The sequence below is a fragment of the Solanum lycopersicum genome, chromosome 5 (assembly GCF_036512215.1).
Source record: "Solanum lycopersicum chromosome 5, SLM_r2.1".
In the NCBI taxonomy this organism is placed as follows: domain Eukaryota; kingdom Viridiplantae; phylum Streptophyta; class Magnoliopsida; order Solanales; family Solanaceae; genus Solanum; species Solanum lycopersicum.
In genome coordinates this window covers 43,180,184-43,195,747 of record NC_090804.1, presented here as the reverse complement: position 1 = coordinate 43,195,747, position 15,564 = coordinate 43,180,184, and positions in this window count along the sequence as shown.

Below are 15,564 nucleotides of genomic sequence, written 5' to 3'. Positions count from 1 at the left end.
CAAATACAAGTCAATTGAATATGATTATATATGCATGATCAAGTTATAGTTGTGTAATATAATTAATTGCGATACATGTCAACCTTTGATCAATTTATGTTCACATTTTAGGGGTTATTAGAATATATTTATTTATAATATCTCATTTTAAATTTTGTAGTGATATTCATTGAAAAACTTACATAAAGAGATTAAATAAATTTTCTTTTGTAATTATGATTGAATGTTATTGCAGTGCGAATGGTTAAAGCTTAAACGGATAGATTATAGGTCACGAGTTCGAACATAGATAGGTCTCAATTTTAGGTATTTTTGTAAAAAAAAAATTAGACTCTTTGATGTTTTTAGGATTTAAATAATTTTTGATAAATATTTTTTGGTAAATATGATTGCAAAAGTTTATATTTGGATTATTTCACAAAAATTGAAGATTTTTCATTATTATAAGTCGAATCATTATGATGAAAATAAGTGTAATGGGTATACTATTATATGAGTTATGCTCCCTCACATATACAAGTCAATTGAATGTGATTATGTATGCATGATCAAGTTTTAATTGTGTAATACAATTAGTTATGGTAGATGTCAACCTCTGATCAATTTACTTTCATATTTTAGGGGTTAATAGACTATATTTATTGATAATATCTCATTTTCAATTTTCTTGTGATATATATAGTGACTAAATAAAATTTTTAATTGGTAATTATGAACGAATGTTATTGCAACGCTAATGGTTAAAGCTTAAACGACTAGTCTATAGGTCACGAGTTCGAATCTATGTTAGGTCCCATTTTAGTTTTTTATTTTTTAAAAAAAATATTAGACTCTTTGAAGCTATTAGTATTTAAATAATTTTTAACTTTATATTACTTCGGTTAATATGATTGTAAAAGTTTATATTTTAATTGTTTCACAAAAAATTGAAGATTTTTCACTATTATAAATCGAATCATTATGATGAAAATAAATGTAATAGATATAGTATTATATGTGTTATGCTCTCTCACAAATACAAGCCAAGTGAATGCAATTATATATGCATGATCAAATTATAATCGGATAATACAATTAGTTATGGTACATGTCAATCTTTGATCAATTTATCTTCACGTATTAGGGGTTATTAGACTATATTTATTGATAATATCACATTTAAAATTTTCTAGTGATAACCATTAGACAACTAATATGAAAGAGAGTAAATACATTTCCTTTCGTAATTATGAACGAATGATATTGCAACACAGATGGTTAAAGCTTAAACAAATAGTCTATAGGTCACGAGTTCGAATCTAAATTATGTCCCAATTTCATGTCTTCTATAAAAAAATTAGACTATTTGAAACTTTTAGGATTTAAATAATTTTTAGATTCATTTTTTTATAAATAAGATTATAAAAGTTTATATTTGAATTGTTTCACAAAAATTGAAGATTTTTAATTATTATAAATCGAATCATTATAACAAAAATAAATGTAATGGATATACTATTACATGAGCTATTCTCCCTCACAAATACAATTAATTAAATGTGATTATATATGCATAATTAAGTTTTAATTGGGTAATACAATTAATTATGGTACATGTAAATCTTTGATGAATTTATCTTCACATTTTAGTAGTTATTAGACTATATTTTTTTATAATATCTCAGTTTACTAGTGATACTGAATAAACAACTGAAATGAAAGAGAGTAAATACATTTCGTTTTGTATTTATGAATGAATGATATTGCAGCGCAAATGGTTTAAACTTAAATGAATAATCTATAGGTCACGAGTTCAAATCTAAGTTTATGTCTCCAAATTTAGGTATTTTTTAGTTTTTTAAGTCTATAGGTCACGAGATTTTTTTAATTTTTTTTAGACCTATCGTATGCACCATCAAAATCTTCATGATTTTGGGACAACAAACTATCATCCTCATCTAATTTTTTTTTGACTATTCTGACTATCTTATGGCTTCAAAACCTCTTGTTTTTTCCCTCAAAAAAATAATTTTTTTCGTTAGACCCTCGACTTAAAGAGAAAAATAGTTCAAGCATTCCAGAAAAATAAGTAATAGAAGTAAAGAAAATAGGATAGTAACTACAATAAAATAACATGATAGTTGAAATACAAGACAATAAATAATAAAAGAAATTAAAGGATCAAAAACTATAGAAGTAATACAACAACTCCGGGTATGGATTGATAACTAAACAACACACCACTATCATAATTTGTAACTTTACAATCCTCTATCTAAAGTCATGTCCTTTATAAGTTGAAGTTGTGTCATGGCTTGTCTTATCACATTTTTCTAATACTTCTTCGACCTACCTCTCCCGAAACCATCCATAGTTAGCCTCTCATACCTCCACATTGGGAACATACAAACATCTCTTCATCATATGCTCAAACGTTTCCGAATTTTGTTTCCCACACGTTTTCATCCATAAAAATCACTCTCATCGTCTTATATTAGATATCCTCATTTTTAATTTTGACTCTCTTACTATGCTCACACGTCCACCATAACATCCTTATCAGTGTTTTAAAAGATTCTGTTGGGACACTCCTCGAGGCTTGGCTCTAGCAAAACGCACTGAGACTCAAGTGTGAGATTTAGTTCTATATCATTTACGCCCTAAGTGCTCGAGTATATGGCCTAAGTGCCCGATTATACGCCCTAAGCGCCTGATAGTACTCTCTAAGCACGCCCAACACCCAACATTCGGGGCTCTCCTAACATGTATTACACAAATTATATGCTAAATTCTTTAGTTAAAATTGTTGACTCTCATAATTCTGAATAAATGAATGATATTTAATAGTTTTTTTTAATCTAAATAAATAAGAAGATTGAGAGAAACTCAAATAACAAGTTGTCGGGTTTGTTTGGTGCGAAGGAAAAGGTTTTCCGAAAAATATTTTCTTAGAAATAAAAAATTATTTTTTAAAAAAAAAATTGGGTTTGGGGGAGAAGGGGGTGTTCTTGTTGGGGGGAGGGGTGGCGGGTGAAGCGGCATAACTTTTTTTAATGTGAAGTATTTTTCAAAAGGATTTTTTTGGGGAGGGGATTGACTTGGTGGCAAGATAAAAAATATATTTCAAATTTTAAAATTAAAAAAATTTTAAAATTTTTAATTTTTCTTGAATGTGGAGGGTCGGGTATGGGTAGGGAAAGAAAAAAAAATTAAAGGATGAGATAGAGTTTTGAAAAATGTTTTTCTCAATTTTGGAAGGGAAGTTATTTTTCTTAAATTTGTGAAAAATGAGTTGATTTGGAAATTTTTTTTCAAATATTTAAACCAACCAAACATGGAAAACATCTGTAGTATCACATATTTACTATTTGGTAACGTTGTGAAGGTGATCATATATTACGTAACATTTCTATTAAAAATACATAGAGAAATTTTACTTTTTTCACTTATCATTGGTCTTTATGTTTATTTAATATGCCTCAAAATTATCATATTTTATTTAGCTATTTGAAATTAATTTTATTTTTATTCATGGTGGAGTGATGTTTTTATTATAATACTAGTAAATTTTATTGATTATTTTCTTTTAAGGGTAGATAGTATAGTATGATAATAGTATAGCTTTAGAATAAAGATTCTTTTCTTATTAGAAAGTTAAATTATATATGATTATTTATATTTGAATAATCATGTTAGAAATTTTATTTTTATGAATTTTCTTGATCATGTTTGTAATTATTTCAAATTATTGATGTATTTTTTTAATTTTGTATTATTATATTATCATATTATATATTATAAATTAAAATTTTAAAGATACATAGAACTTATGTTGCACGTTTCTAAGGCTTATGCCTCGCTCTATGCTAAGTAGAACAACTCGTCTCACGCCCCCACCTTTTAAGACAATGATCCTCATTTATGTAGCTTTCAACTTTTGAACGTGAGAGTTTTTAATTGATAAACACTTTACCTCATATAGCATGATTGGTTTACCACTTTGTAGAACTGCCTTTAACTTTTCATCACACCTTCTCATCGCACGATATCCTCTATTTCATCCACCCCGCAACAATGTGGCAACATCCTTGAAAATAGACCAAAGATACTTGAACTTCCTGATCTCTTTTGAATGTCATGTGAATACTTATACTCCAAGTATTATGTCTTGATTCTTTTCAATATGAACCTTTTTTACTCCGTAGCTTGTCTCTAAATTTCCAGCTTAGCGTTAATTTCTTTGCGAGCTCATCAATCAAAACTATGTCATCTACAAATAACATACACCATGACACATCACATTGAATTTGTCACATTAATACATCTATATTCAAGACAAATAAATAAAAACAAGCTAAGCGCTTATTTGTAATGCAACCCCATCAAAATTGAGAAGTCATTTGAGTCTCCTCCCACTGGCCTTACTCAAGTATTTATCCCCTAGTACAATATATTAAAAATGGTTATAAAAAAGGGAACACTTAATATGTAAAACCATAAAATCATATATACATACATTGCTATCGGTATAGAAGATATACGCACATACATACATTAATCACGCCACAAACAATGTATATATACATACAATATATATATATATGTAGAGGTTGGAATGGGTTATAGTTCTAAAGCTTTTATTGTGTGTAATCATGTAAAGGATGAGACTAATATTTCATATGTAGTAAGAAGCCTTAACCTTGCCTGTTCACTAAATTTGTGGCCTCAAGTCTCTAACCTCTAGATATGAACTAAGTCAAAAATGTTAACACTGAAAAGCTACATGTGTTATGGATAATAATATGAGTTGATAGTGTTATCTACTAGGACAATATAAAATTTTGATGATTAACAAACCAGTGACTAAACATAACAATCAAGTCCTTTATATGTCTCAACAAAGTTGAGCAGTGTTCAAGAAAAGATATATCACGAGGAACCAATTCCTATCTAGATCTACAAAAGAAGAATTGGTACTATTGAGAATGAAATATATGTTTATTATCGGAGAAAACCCAATTGTACTAGTATAGTTTTAAATTTTAATGTAATTCGTTATTATAAATAGTGTAATGTTTGTGTTGTTTATGATGTGTAGATTAGGAGAAGTTTGATTACTCAAAATTGGGAGATCCGTTTAGACTATGATCAAAATTTTAGAGACACACCTAAACTTAACTACAGTCTTCTATCTTCTTAAACTAATTTAAAATAGAATAAATACACCATAAAGATTTTGTGCACACTCTCTTACAGACATGCAAGTGATGAGTGCACAAATTGGACACATGTCATTTTTTTTACTGATAACTTTATAATTAGTTAGCACACATATTTATTGATGATAAAACTTTTATATATATATATATATATATATATATATATATATATATATATATATATATATATATATATATATATTAATTTCTTTATTCTAATTTCTTTTCCCTTTCAGTTTTTAATGAATTTATTATCTTTTCACTTTTGATAAATTGTGTATATAAAAAAAACAATATAAAAGTGACCTTTAATTTTAATGTTTTATTTAAATTTCTTCACTTATTTTGATATCCGTACAAAATTAACTTATTTTAAATATAAGACATTTGAAATAAAATCAAAAAGAAAAATAAAGAAGATAAACTCAATGGAAAAATAAAAGAGAAAAAAAATGAATGTAAGTTTAAAAAAAAAGAAAAAATTAATATTTATACATATGGTGGACGAGTGTGTATAAACACAACCAACTTGGGTGGTTGAAGGTGCACAAAAGGTGAACAAAAGTACAAAAAAATGATTCTAGGAGTGGTAAAATCATCGCTAAGTTTAGTTGTGCCTTTGAAATTTTGATCATAGTTTAGAGAGTAATTATGTCTATTCTCCTCAAAATTAAAGTTAAGGATCACATTAAGTCAGATGTGTCGGCTTATGTGACTTGATGGAAATTAGAAGAAATGTGTTTTAGCCAAGCCCTAGTGTAAGTTTAGAGTCGTGGTTCGCCCATGTGGACTGACCCGATCCGATATGACCCAAGAGATTTATTGTCTAATAAGAGATAAAAATTACTTATCTCTTATTTAAAAAAGAAGGGAGGGAACAATTAATAAACTGAAAACTTCCCAACCCCTATTAGTTCTTTTACAGAAGAAAAGAGAAAAAACAACGTAACAGATACAACAACAGAAAACACAAACCACAAAAATAAAAAAAAAGAACTTTTTTCTGTCTGAAGATAAACATTTAGTTTGTGAATCAATCTTTGATTTCTAGTGATTCAAAGCATGATTTTGGAGCAATCGACTTCCGCTACGAATAATAAGGTACACAATTCTCTATAAATCTTACAAATGGTATCAGAGTCAGGTTATTTTGCTTTATGTTGAAAATTGTTATTTGTAATTTATTGTTATGAGATAGTTGTTGACAATATCTATCGAATTTTGTGCAACAAGGCTCTTAATACAAAATAAGTGTTACTTGTTAGGAAACATATGAGAACAAATGTTGATTAAAATTTATAACCCATAAATATGATGTCTGAGCCCCGCAAATTTGGGTTTACTCTGTTTCTTTCATGAATTTCCAAAGAAGTAGAAATAATTCATGTTAAAAATCTGATTTGGAAAATTAAAAATAAAGGGGTAGATAATTTTTTTTCTCTCTCCAACATATCCGAACGTTGTCCGGTGTTCTTCAGAAAAAAGAAAAAAATTATATGTAGATTTTTTATAAAGTTTTATTTTTTATTTTTTGATATGAGATATGACCTACTTATAGTAGAAAAGAACCCAAAAGTGGGCTGTCATGTTTATAAATTTTTTATAAAAACTTTATTGGGTTTGAAAAGGTCTCTTTTTCCTTTATTTCCTGTAAAGTTATTCCTTACATAAATAGAAAAGGGTGTTAGTACTATTTTGTTCTATAATAAATAAAGACAAGATCAATTATAATCATACTTTATTTTTTGAAGGTACATGTACTTTAAATTAAATATTTATTTATATGAAACAGTAGTCACTATTAATTTTACTTACCGTTGAAATTAATTTGCAGTAAGTTGTACAAGCTTTTTATGAAAAAAATAATAAAAATTACTGGTACTTGGATCCTTAATAGTACATCTTACTCCAATATTTTGAGAAAAATTATTTAGATGACTATGACATTTCTATAATTTAATTTGAGCGGTTAAAAAAATATATGACTTTTCTTTTTGACTTTGATGATTAAATTATAAAGCCATGAAATATCTTCTTTATTTAATAAAGAAGTTTGACCAATTGTTTTTACTACATTATTTCTTAATATGTGCATTAAAATTGGTCTCGATAAATTTGTTTAAATCCTTATGTTCCTTAAGCAGTTCATTATCTTTTACGAAAATTTGTGACATATGTTGTCGCATTAAAATGGTATTAACCATATTTTCGTTTTGTTCCCATTTCAGATATGGTTGAACGGGAACATGCTCAAATTACTACAAGTGGATATTCAGAAAGTCGAGCAAAGGAACGAGGTAGAAGAGTAAGCCACCGTACAACATGTTTTCGAGTGCGTGAAATCATACAAGCTGGTGTCCCAAGGGCGAGACAAAATATGTCAAGGAACCTAAGAGTCATTTAAAGGAAAAAAGAGGGAAAATTTAAAGAGTTTGATTCATTGAAGATGTCCCCTAATATGTCAGCTAGGGGTGTACAAAACCGAATCGAAAATCAAATCAAATCACAAACCGAGTCAAACCAAAAAATAAATTCGACTAGTGGTTTGGTTTGACTTTGTTTGGTGTTGAAAAAAAAGCCCGACAATATTTGGGTTGGTTTGGTTTCAACTAAAAAAAACAACCCGAGACCAAACTAACCCGACATTATACATATAATTTAAAATTTTATGTTATAGTAAAATACATATTTTGTTATAATTTTTAAATATCTCTTATACTTTTTCATAATTTTTATCTTTCAATATAATTATTTCATTGTTCAGAAGTTAGAATTCTTAATGATCTAATAAAGATTATAGTCTATACATGTTTGTAATTATAATAAAGTTTAAATAAAAATAAAATTAATACTATTGCAAAAAGAAAATCAATTCAACACTAACAATGACAATAATATTGAATATTTGTTTTTAAATTTACAAAGATTTAGACAACAAAAATACATATCTAATTGGACTTTCTTTAATATTTAGTCACTTAACTAATACCTTACTAAACTTACTTTAAGATTATTTATTACTTTAAATTATGATCAATTTCATTATGACTTAGTAATTTACAATATTTGTTTTACGCAATTTTATTATTATTTTTATTGAATATTTTAGTGTCATTAATCATATCATATTTTTTTGTTATTTTCTTGAGAAATAACTTAGATAGTTACATTTGGTAGAACTAAAGAAATATTTGAAGTACAAGTAAATTATATATTTGTATGAATACTTTATCGGAAAACCCCAAAAATCCAAAAAAAAATCCGAAGAAACTCGAAAAAAGCCGAAGTTGAAAAATCTGAGTTTTATTGATATGGTTTGATTTATAAATTCAAAAATCCGACTCAAATAGTTTGGTTTGATATTTTACAAACTCGAACCAAACCGGTCATGTACACCCCTAATGTCAGCACGTGATTTTATTCATTTTTTAAAAAAATAAAATGGGTTGAAGTGGCTGATTATAAGAAATTTTCAGATTGGAGAGCCTTAGATTATTGAATAGATGTTCTCCATGAACCTTGAGTTAGTAGATTAACTGACATTTATCATGATATTTGGCCTAGTCAGCCTTTTAGGTTTTACATTTGTTGTCTTGAAGACTTGTGGGAGGATTTTAGTTTTTGAATTACTTGTAAATTTCATAGCTTATTTGTATTTCAAGATATGAATTATGTATTTTGTTGTTTTTCTCAAATTATGTTATTAGACTTAAAATATCCTTATTATTAAAGTCTTCAATGTATTAAAATACATATTAAGAAGTTAGTTTTAAATTTTGGATGAATATTTAATTCGTAGATGATGAATGGATGCTTATGTGTCTTTTTGATTTTACATTTAAATATGAGATCATCATGAGAATTGATTTGCTTGAATGTGTATGTCATATGCATAATTGTTAAAATTCTTGCCTAATTATATGTCAATAAGAGAAATGACAAAAAAAAGTATCATTGCTGACTTAAACAAAGGTGAAAAATTTAACGATGATAATCACGACATCTAGAGTCGTAAATTATGATATGTACTGGAAGAGAAAAATGCTTTGCAAGGTATAAATCAGTTTTTGAATCAACCAGAAGAGGGAAATACTGCACAATACAGAAGGGATCTTGATGCTTACAAAGCTTGGAAAAAGGATAACTCCACTGCACGTGGAATAATAGTTAGTTATGTAGTTGATGACCTCATACGTCAATGTGAGAAACTTCCTACTGCTCATGTTGTGTGGGTACATCTGCGAGGAACATATGGGGGTACGTCGGTTATCCATATCCTATAATTAACTATCAAATTTGACACTTACAAAAAGCGTCATGATCAAAATATCAAACAACACCTTAGGGTGATGTCAAATATGATAGCTCAACTCAAGAGTGCTGGCCATGTTCTTTCAGATGAGCAACAATTCAGTCTCTTCCCAATAATTGGGAACATTTAAAGTTTAACTTGACCCATAATGATAGCATCAAAACTTTTTTCGATATTGCATGTCATGTTGAACTTGAAGATGGGCGCCTTGATGCTACTAAGGCTTCTTTAAATGCCTTTGTGGCACAGTCAAGTGGTACGAAATCTTCAGGTTTCAAGAGCAAGAAAAGATGAAAAAGAAATGGAAAAGACAAAGAGACTGGAGAAGGACCCTTTTAAAAAAAAAAAAACCAAATTCCAACAAAGTAAAAGGGTTTTTCAAGAAGAGAGACAATAGCAAAATGAAGTTCTACAATTGCAAAATTCTGGGGCATTTCTCTCGTGAATGCACTAAGCCCTAAAAGGTAGCATTTCTAAATAACGCATCTCTAAGCGCTATATATGTTTCTAGCACTTCTTTACTAACTGAATCTTATCCTATGTAGATTATAGACTCAGGATTCACCAACACGTGAGTCGAGATAAAGAGGCATTTTTTGAGTTTCGTCAAGTTTCATATAAATCAAGGTGGATATACATAGGAAATAATGCTAGGATTGAAGTCAAAGGTATACGCACTTGAAAAGTGGACTTGTGTGGTGGTTTTTCCTTGATGTTTCATGACGTACGATATACTCCAAAGATTCGACATAATATACTGCCTGTGTCTATCCATTTAGACGTTAGTTTTGATTTGCTTTTAGTCTTAATGGTGTTAGAATAACTCTAGACAATGTTTTATATGATTTTGGACTTCTTTATGAATATTTTATCGTATTAGATTGTAATCCTTCAACTTATGACTATTATGTTGATCGTTGTGTAATGACATGTTATTCAAGTAACAATGATGTTGATATTATTGTAACAACCCTCAAAATGAACTAGGTTAATCTAGAGCCTACCATGCGTTTAACGAGTTAATAACTAGTTAATAAAGTTTTGAAATGATGAATAATATCTTTAGAGGTCAGTGTGTAGAGTTTGGAAGTCAAACATCAACGAACGATCAAGACGTTTGGGAACTAGTCTTTGTGTGTGCTAGTGTACCTTGACATGTTTTATGTGTTGTTTGGTATCGAAATTGATTGGAGAGGACTCTAACATCTAAATTAACATGTTTAGGGTCTAAACATTTGGGTAATACTCCCCAAGGACCACCCCAAGGGTCCTTGAGGAGGACTCAAACATTTGCCCAAAGCTGCCAAAACTGTCCAAAAGATGCCCCTTTGATTGAATGATGCCCCGTCGTTAGGGGGGCGTGGATCCACACTTTTTTTGGTAGCTTAGCCCCAAAATTTGAGTCTTTGATCAAAATTACGCCCAACAGGATGCCCCGTCAATCAAACGACGCCTAGTAGCTGGGTGGCTGTCGTTTCGCCTACAATTTTCCTGCAGGTCTCGGCCAAGGTAAGGGTGATTTGAAAAATTCACCCACGTCCTAATTAATTACTATACGATTATTATAGTTTCTTTTTAGGTATTTTAAGTTAGTTTATATACCTAAGACCTAATTAGTCCTCACTTTTCAAAATCAAAACCCCAACATCAAAATAAGTTCTCTCTAGACTCCATTGAAGCTTGAAGCAAAGTTGAAGCTAGGATTGAAGTTCTTCACTGATTTCTCCATCAATTTCGTGTGATTTCTTCAATTATGTATGGTCAATCCATCCTTGATTCTTCTTCCATTCAAGAATTCAATTCCAAAGGCTTTCCAAAGATCTTCAAAAAGAATTGAAATCCTATTTTGAATTCTAAGCATGGGTTCTTGCATGAAAAGATTTAAATTGATGTTTTATTAATTTATCAATGTTGATTGAATGTTTTAAGATAAAAAACTGCATGAACTCATGCATTCCTTGAATTCCTAATTCTTTCTCTAAAGTGGATGAATTGTGTGAACACCTAATTTTTTACCAAAATATAAAGAGTCAAACATCAAATTTTTTTTAAAAAAAAGGGTTGTATTTAAAATAAATAAAAAATAAATAAATTGTGTAAATTACATTAATAATAAAAATTATGAATTTATGGTATTTGTTTTAAATCTTCAACTTTTAATTAGTTTAAAAATAATGGTAGAAGAAGAAAAAGTGGAGTCCTAAATATTCAAATTACCTTTATCCTAATTATTCCCAACTTCCTAACTTATTTTACTAAAAAATCTCATCCTATTTTTATTTATTTATTTTTTCTTTCTTCTCTCTCTTTGGACGTTTGTTGCACTTTTTTTTTTATATATTTTTTTAATTTTCTATTATTATTATTTATTTATTTTCCTTATCTCAACCCCAATTCCCTCAACAATATTTCAAATAAAATCCTAATCCAACTCTATTAGGTTCCTTTTAATTAGCACCAAACTCTCAGCCAAAAAAAGATTATAAAAAACACGTTCAGTTGAAATATACAGAGAGACAGACAGATACAGAAAAACACAGATACAGAGAAATACAGAAAGAAATATAGACAGAAAAAAGAAACAAGCAAAGACAAAGAAAAAAACGAGTTATTTCTTTTGAGAATTAGGTTAGAGTTAGAGATTTGATCGTGATTCTGAATTCGTGGATACCAGCTCGCTTTTGTTGTATCAATTTTCACAGCGAGGTAACTATAAATTCTCGCATGATTAAATAATATTATTTCTATGAAAAGTTGATTTCAATAGCATGAAATACTTCAAATCACATGTATTATATTAATTATTGCTACGTTGTTATTATCATTATGTTTTTTTTAGATCGATTTTGCAATATTATGTCGCATATTGAATTGTTGAATTTAACCATATTAATATATCTTTCCGTCTATTTTTACTTTAAAAGATTTTATTGAATTTATTGTAGACTTGTTAGATTAGTATATAAAAATAATAACTAATAAATGATTTTTCAAAAAGAAAAACTAATCTAAGTAGAATTGTAATTAAAAGGAAAATAAATTTTATTTAGAGATTAATATTATAAAATAATAATAATAATAACAGAAGTAAAAATTGAGAAATTATATAAAGAGAAAAAGATTTTAAAAAGAAAAAGAAAAAAAAGCATGAAAATATAATAATAAGAAAAAAACATAACAATTTTTTTTAACAGAAACAAAAAGAAAAAGAACGTAAATAAAAAAAATATAAAAACCTAAAAAAAAGAAACGAGAAGTAAAATTAAAAAGAAATACAATTTTAAAATTAATAAAATAAAACGTTAAAAAAAAACAAATAATAACAACACAATTAAAAAAAGATAAAAGAATAACAAAATTAGTACACAATAATTGAAAAAAAGAAAGAAAGAAGAAGACAAAAACTATAAAATAATAATATAATAAAAATAAATGATAAAATAAAATAATAAAAAGAAGAAGAAGAGAGAAACGTTCTTTTAGAAAACAAAAAACAAACAAATATATAAAAATTAAAATAAACAAGAAACGTGCAAAACAAAAAAGACTTTTTTAAAAAAAAGCGAAGCAGAATGAATTTTTTTTTATATAAAACAGGAAATAAAACAAAAAATAAAAAGAACGTAAAAAAAGGAGAAGAAAGACAAAATTTATAAAATAATAATAAAATAAAAATAATGATAAAATAAAACTAAAAAAAAATGAGAAACAAATCTATATATATTCTACCTATAATAACATTAAAAATTAAAAACATACAAATATAAGCAAAAAAATATACGGATGTTCAATTTTAAAATTACACAAAAATAAAAAATAAAAATAAAGACCCTTTAAAATAAATAAGCCAGTTTCAAATAAGTTTAAAATAAATTTGAGGATAAATAACAATTTTATTATTAATTTAAATAATATAATGTCCAAAAATTAAGTTAAGTCATACTAATGTCAATAAAGCGACTGTGCTAGAACCACGGGACTCGAAGGGTGCCTAACACCTTCCCCTCGGTCAACATAATTCCTTACCCGAATTTCTAGTTCGTAGACCAATAAAATAGAGTCAAATTTTCTTTTGATTAGGGATTCAAATAAGGTGACTTGGAACACCAAAACTCAATTCCAAGTGGCGACTCTAAATAATAATTATCCCTTTTCAAAACGTCACTTTAATTGGAAAAAACTCTTTTTCTTTCAAACAATAAAAAATCAAAATATTGAGAGGAAAAAAAAAGGGGCGTGATAGATGGTGACTCTGCTGGGGATTAACTAGAATTCGAGCTTTTAATATTAATTTATGTATGACTATGACTTATATATTTACACTTTTTGGATATTGTATTTGTTTTAACTTAATATGTTAATTGTTTATTTATTTAATGTTTTAATAATATTTGAATTGCTTCTCTTCCGAACCATTCTGAGTGTTCAATAAAAATATGATGGGAATTGCAACTATGCACCCCACTTCTGTCAAGATAGCCAGTGGATATTCGGTCCATGGTGAAGGATATGTAGTCACACCATTTTAGGATAGGGAGCACCCATGCACAAAGCCGGAAAGCGCTGCTACCGGTACGTTGCTACTCCCTGATCGAGTTGTCCGCTCGTTTTACAGCCAGTCCAGATACTTTTTTCCACGAATTTAAGCTTGGTAACTGAAACCAAATATGGTAGTTCCTAAGACTTCATTATTCGAATCATTTGCATATGATTTAATGAAAGACTCTACATGTGATCCGATCTATCTAGATAAGTAACTCAATTTACCATTTTAAATTAAAATCAGAACAATAGAACAAAAAATTCTTTTACAATGTAAAGTTCACAAAAGAAATTTTTAAAGTTTTCTTGTATCACTTTAAACGAATAAAAGAGTTGCATTTGTCAACAAATTTCTAACAAAAATTATTTTAGACTTCAATCTGAACGAACTACGCACACCTGATTCTCACCTTGATGAGATACGTAGGCAACCTTCCTTGGGTTCGGTGATCCTTATTTAAAAATTAATAAATTCAAAAAAAAATATCTTAATTATTATTTAAAAATTAAAAAATGAAATAATATGTGTATATATTAAAAAGGGAATTTTTCCTTAAGAAAACATATTTTTACTTATATTGTGGAACTACGTTAGACCTGATTTTTGTTTTAACAAGATACGTAGGCAACCTTATTGTGAGGTTCGGTCCAACCGAGAAAAAAATCCTAAAAATTCTAGTCACATAAATTGGGGCAAAAAAAAATTAGATTTTTTTCTTTGACTTGGTTGGTAACAACATGCTTAGGATTATGCATAAGAAAAAAAAAAGTGTTAAACTATTTGGTAAGACAGATCAACTTTGTTGTGACCTATAGACTTCTATTGGCATCTCTCAATACATTTATGTCATACTTGAGAAATTATCTTGTTTAAAGTTATGGATAAAACAAATTTGACCTCATTATTTCAAATGCATTGTGTGGTGAGCTTTAAACGTAAAATTCATAGTCATGATTTTGCTGATCTAGAACTTGGCCCAAATGTTGGTTGAGACGAAATTTTGAGCAACATTTAACTTGAGAAAGGATTATAGGCTTTCTTTGAATCGATTGTGCCTTTCAATCCTACCAAACAACATTTATCTACATAACTCTCATATCGACCCTGAAAGCTTTTTATTTGAATAACCACATCTTAGCATATACCTTTTGAGTGTATAAATACACTAATCCCTTTATCTCACCTCTTTGAGCGCACTATGAAATATCTATATAACATCAAAGACCTAAGTTGGGTAACAAAGTGAAAAAGACCAAATATGTCCAAAAAAAAAAAGATAGAATGAAAAATGAAAAAAAAATCCCCAACAAAAAGGAGAGAAGATCAAAAAAATGAAGAGAAAAAAAAATGAAAAAGACCTTATAAGAAAACAAAGGTCAAATGCAAAAATGAAAAAAAAAATCAAAAGCATCATGCGAATTCTAAAAAGAAAATTGTCACTTTATCTCAAATGAATATCCTATCTTTTCCCTAACACTACATTACAAACTAATGACAAGTCCTATTTGATC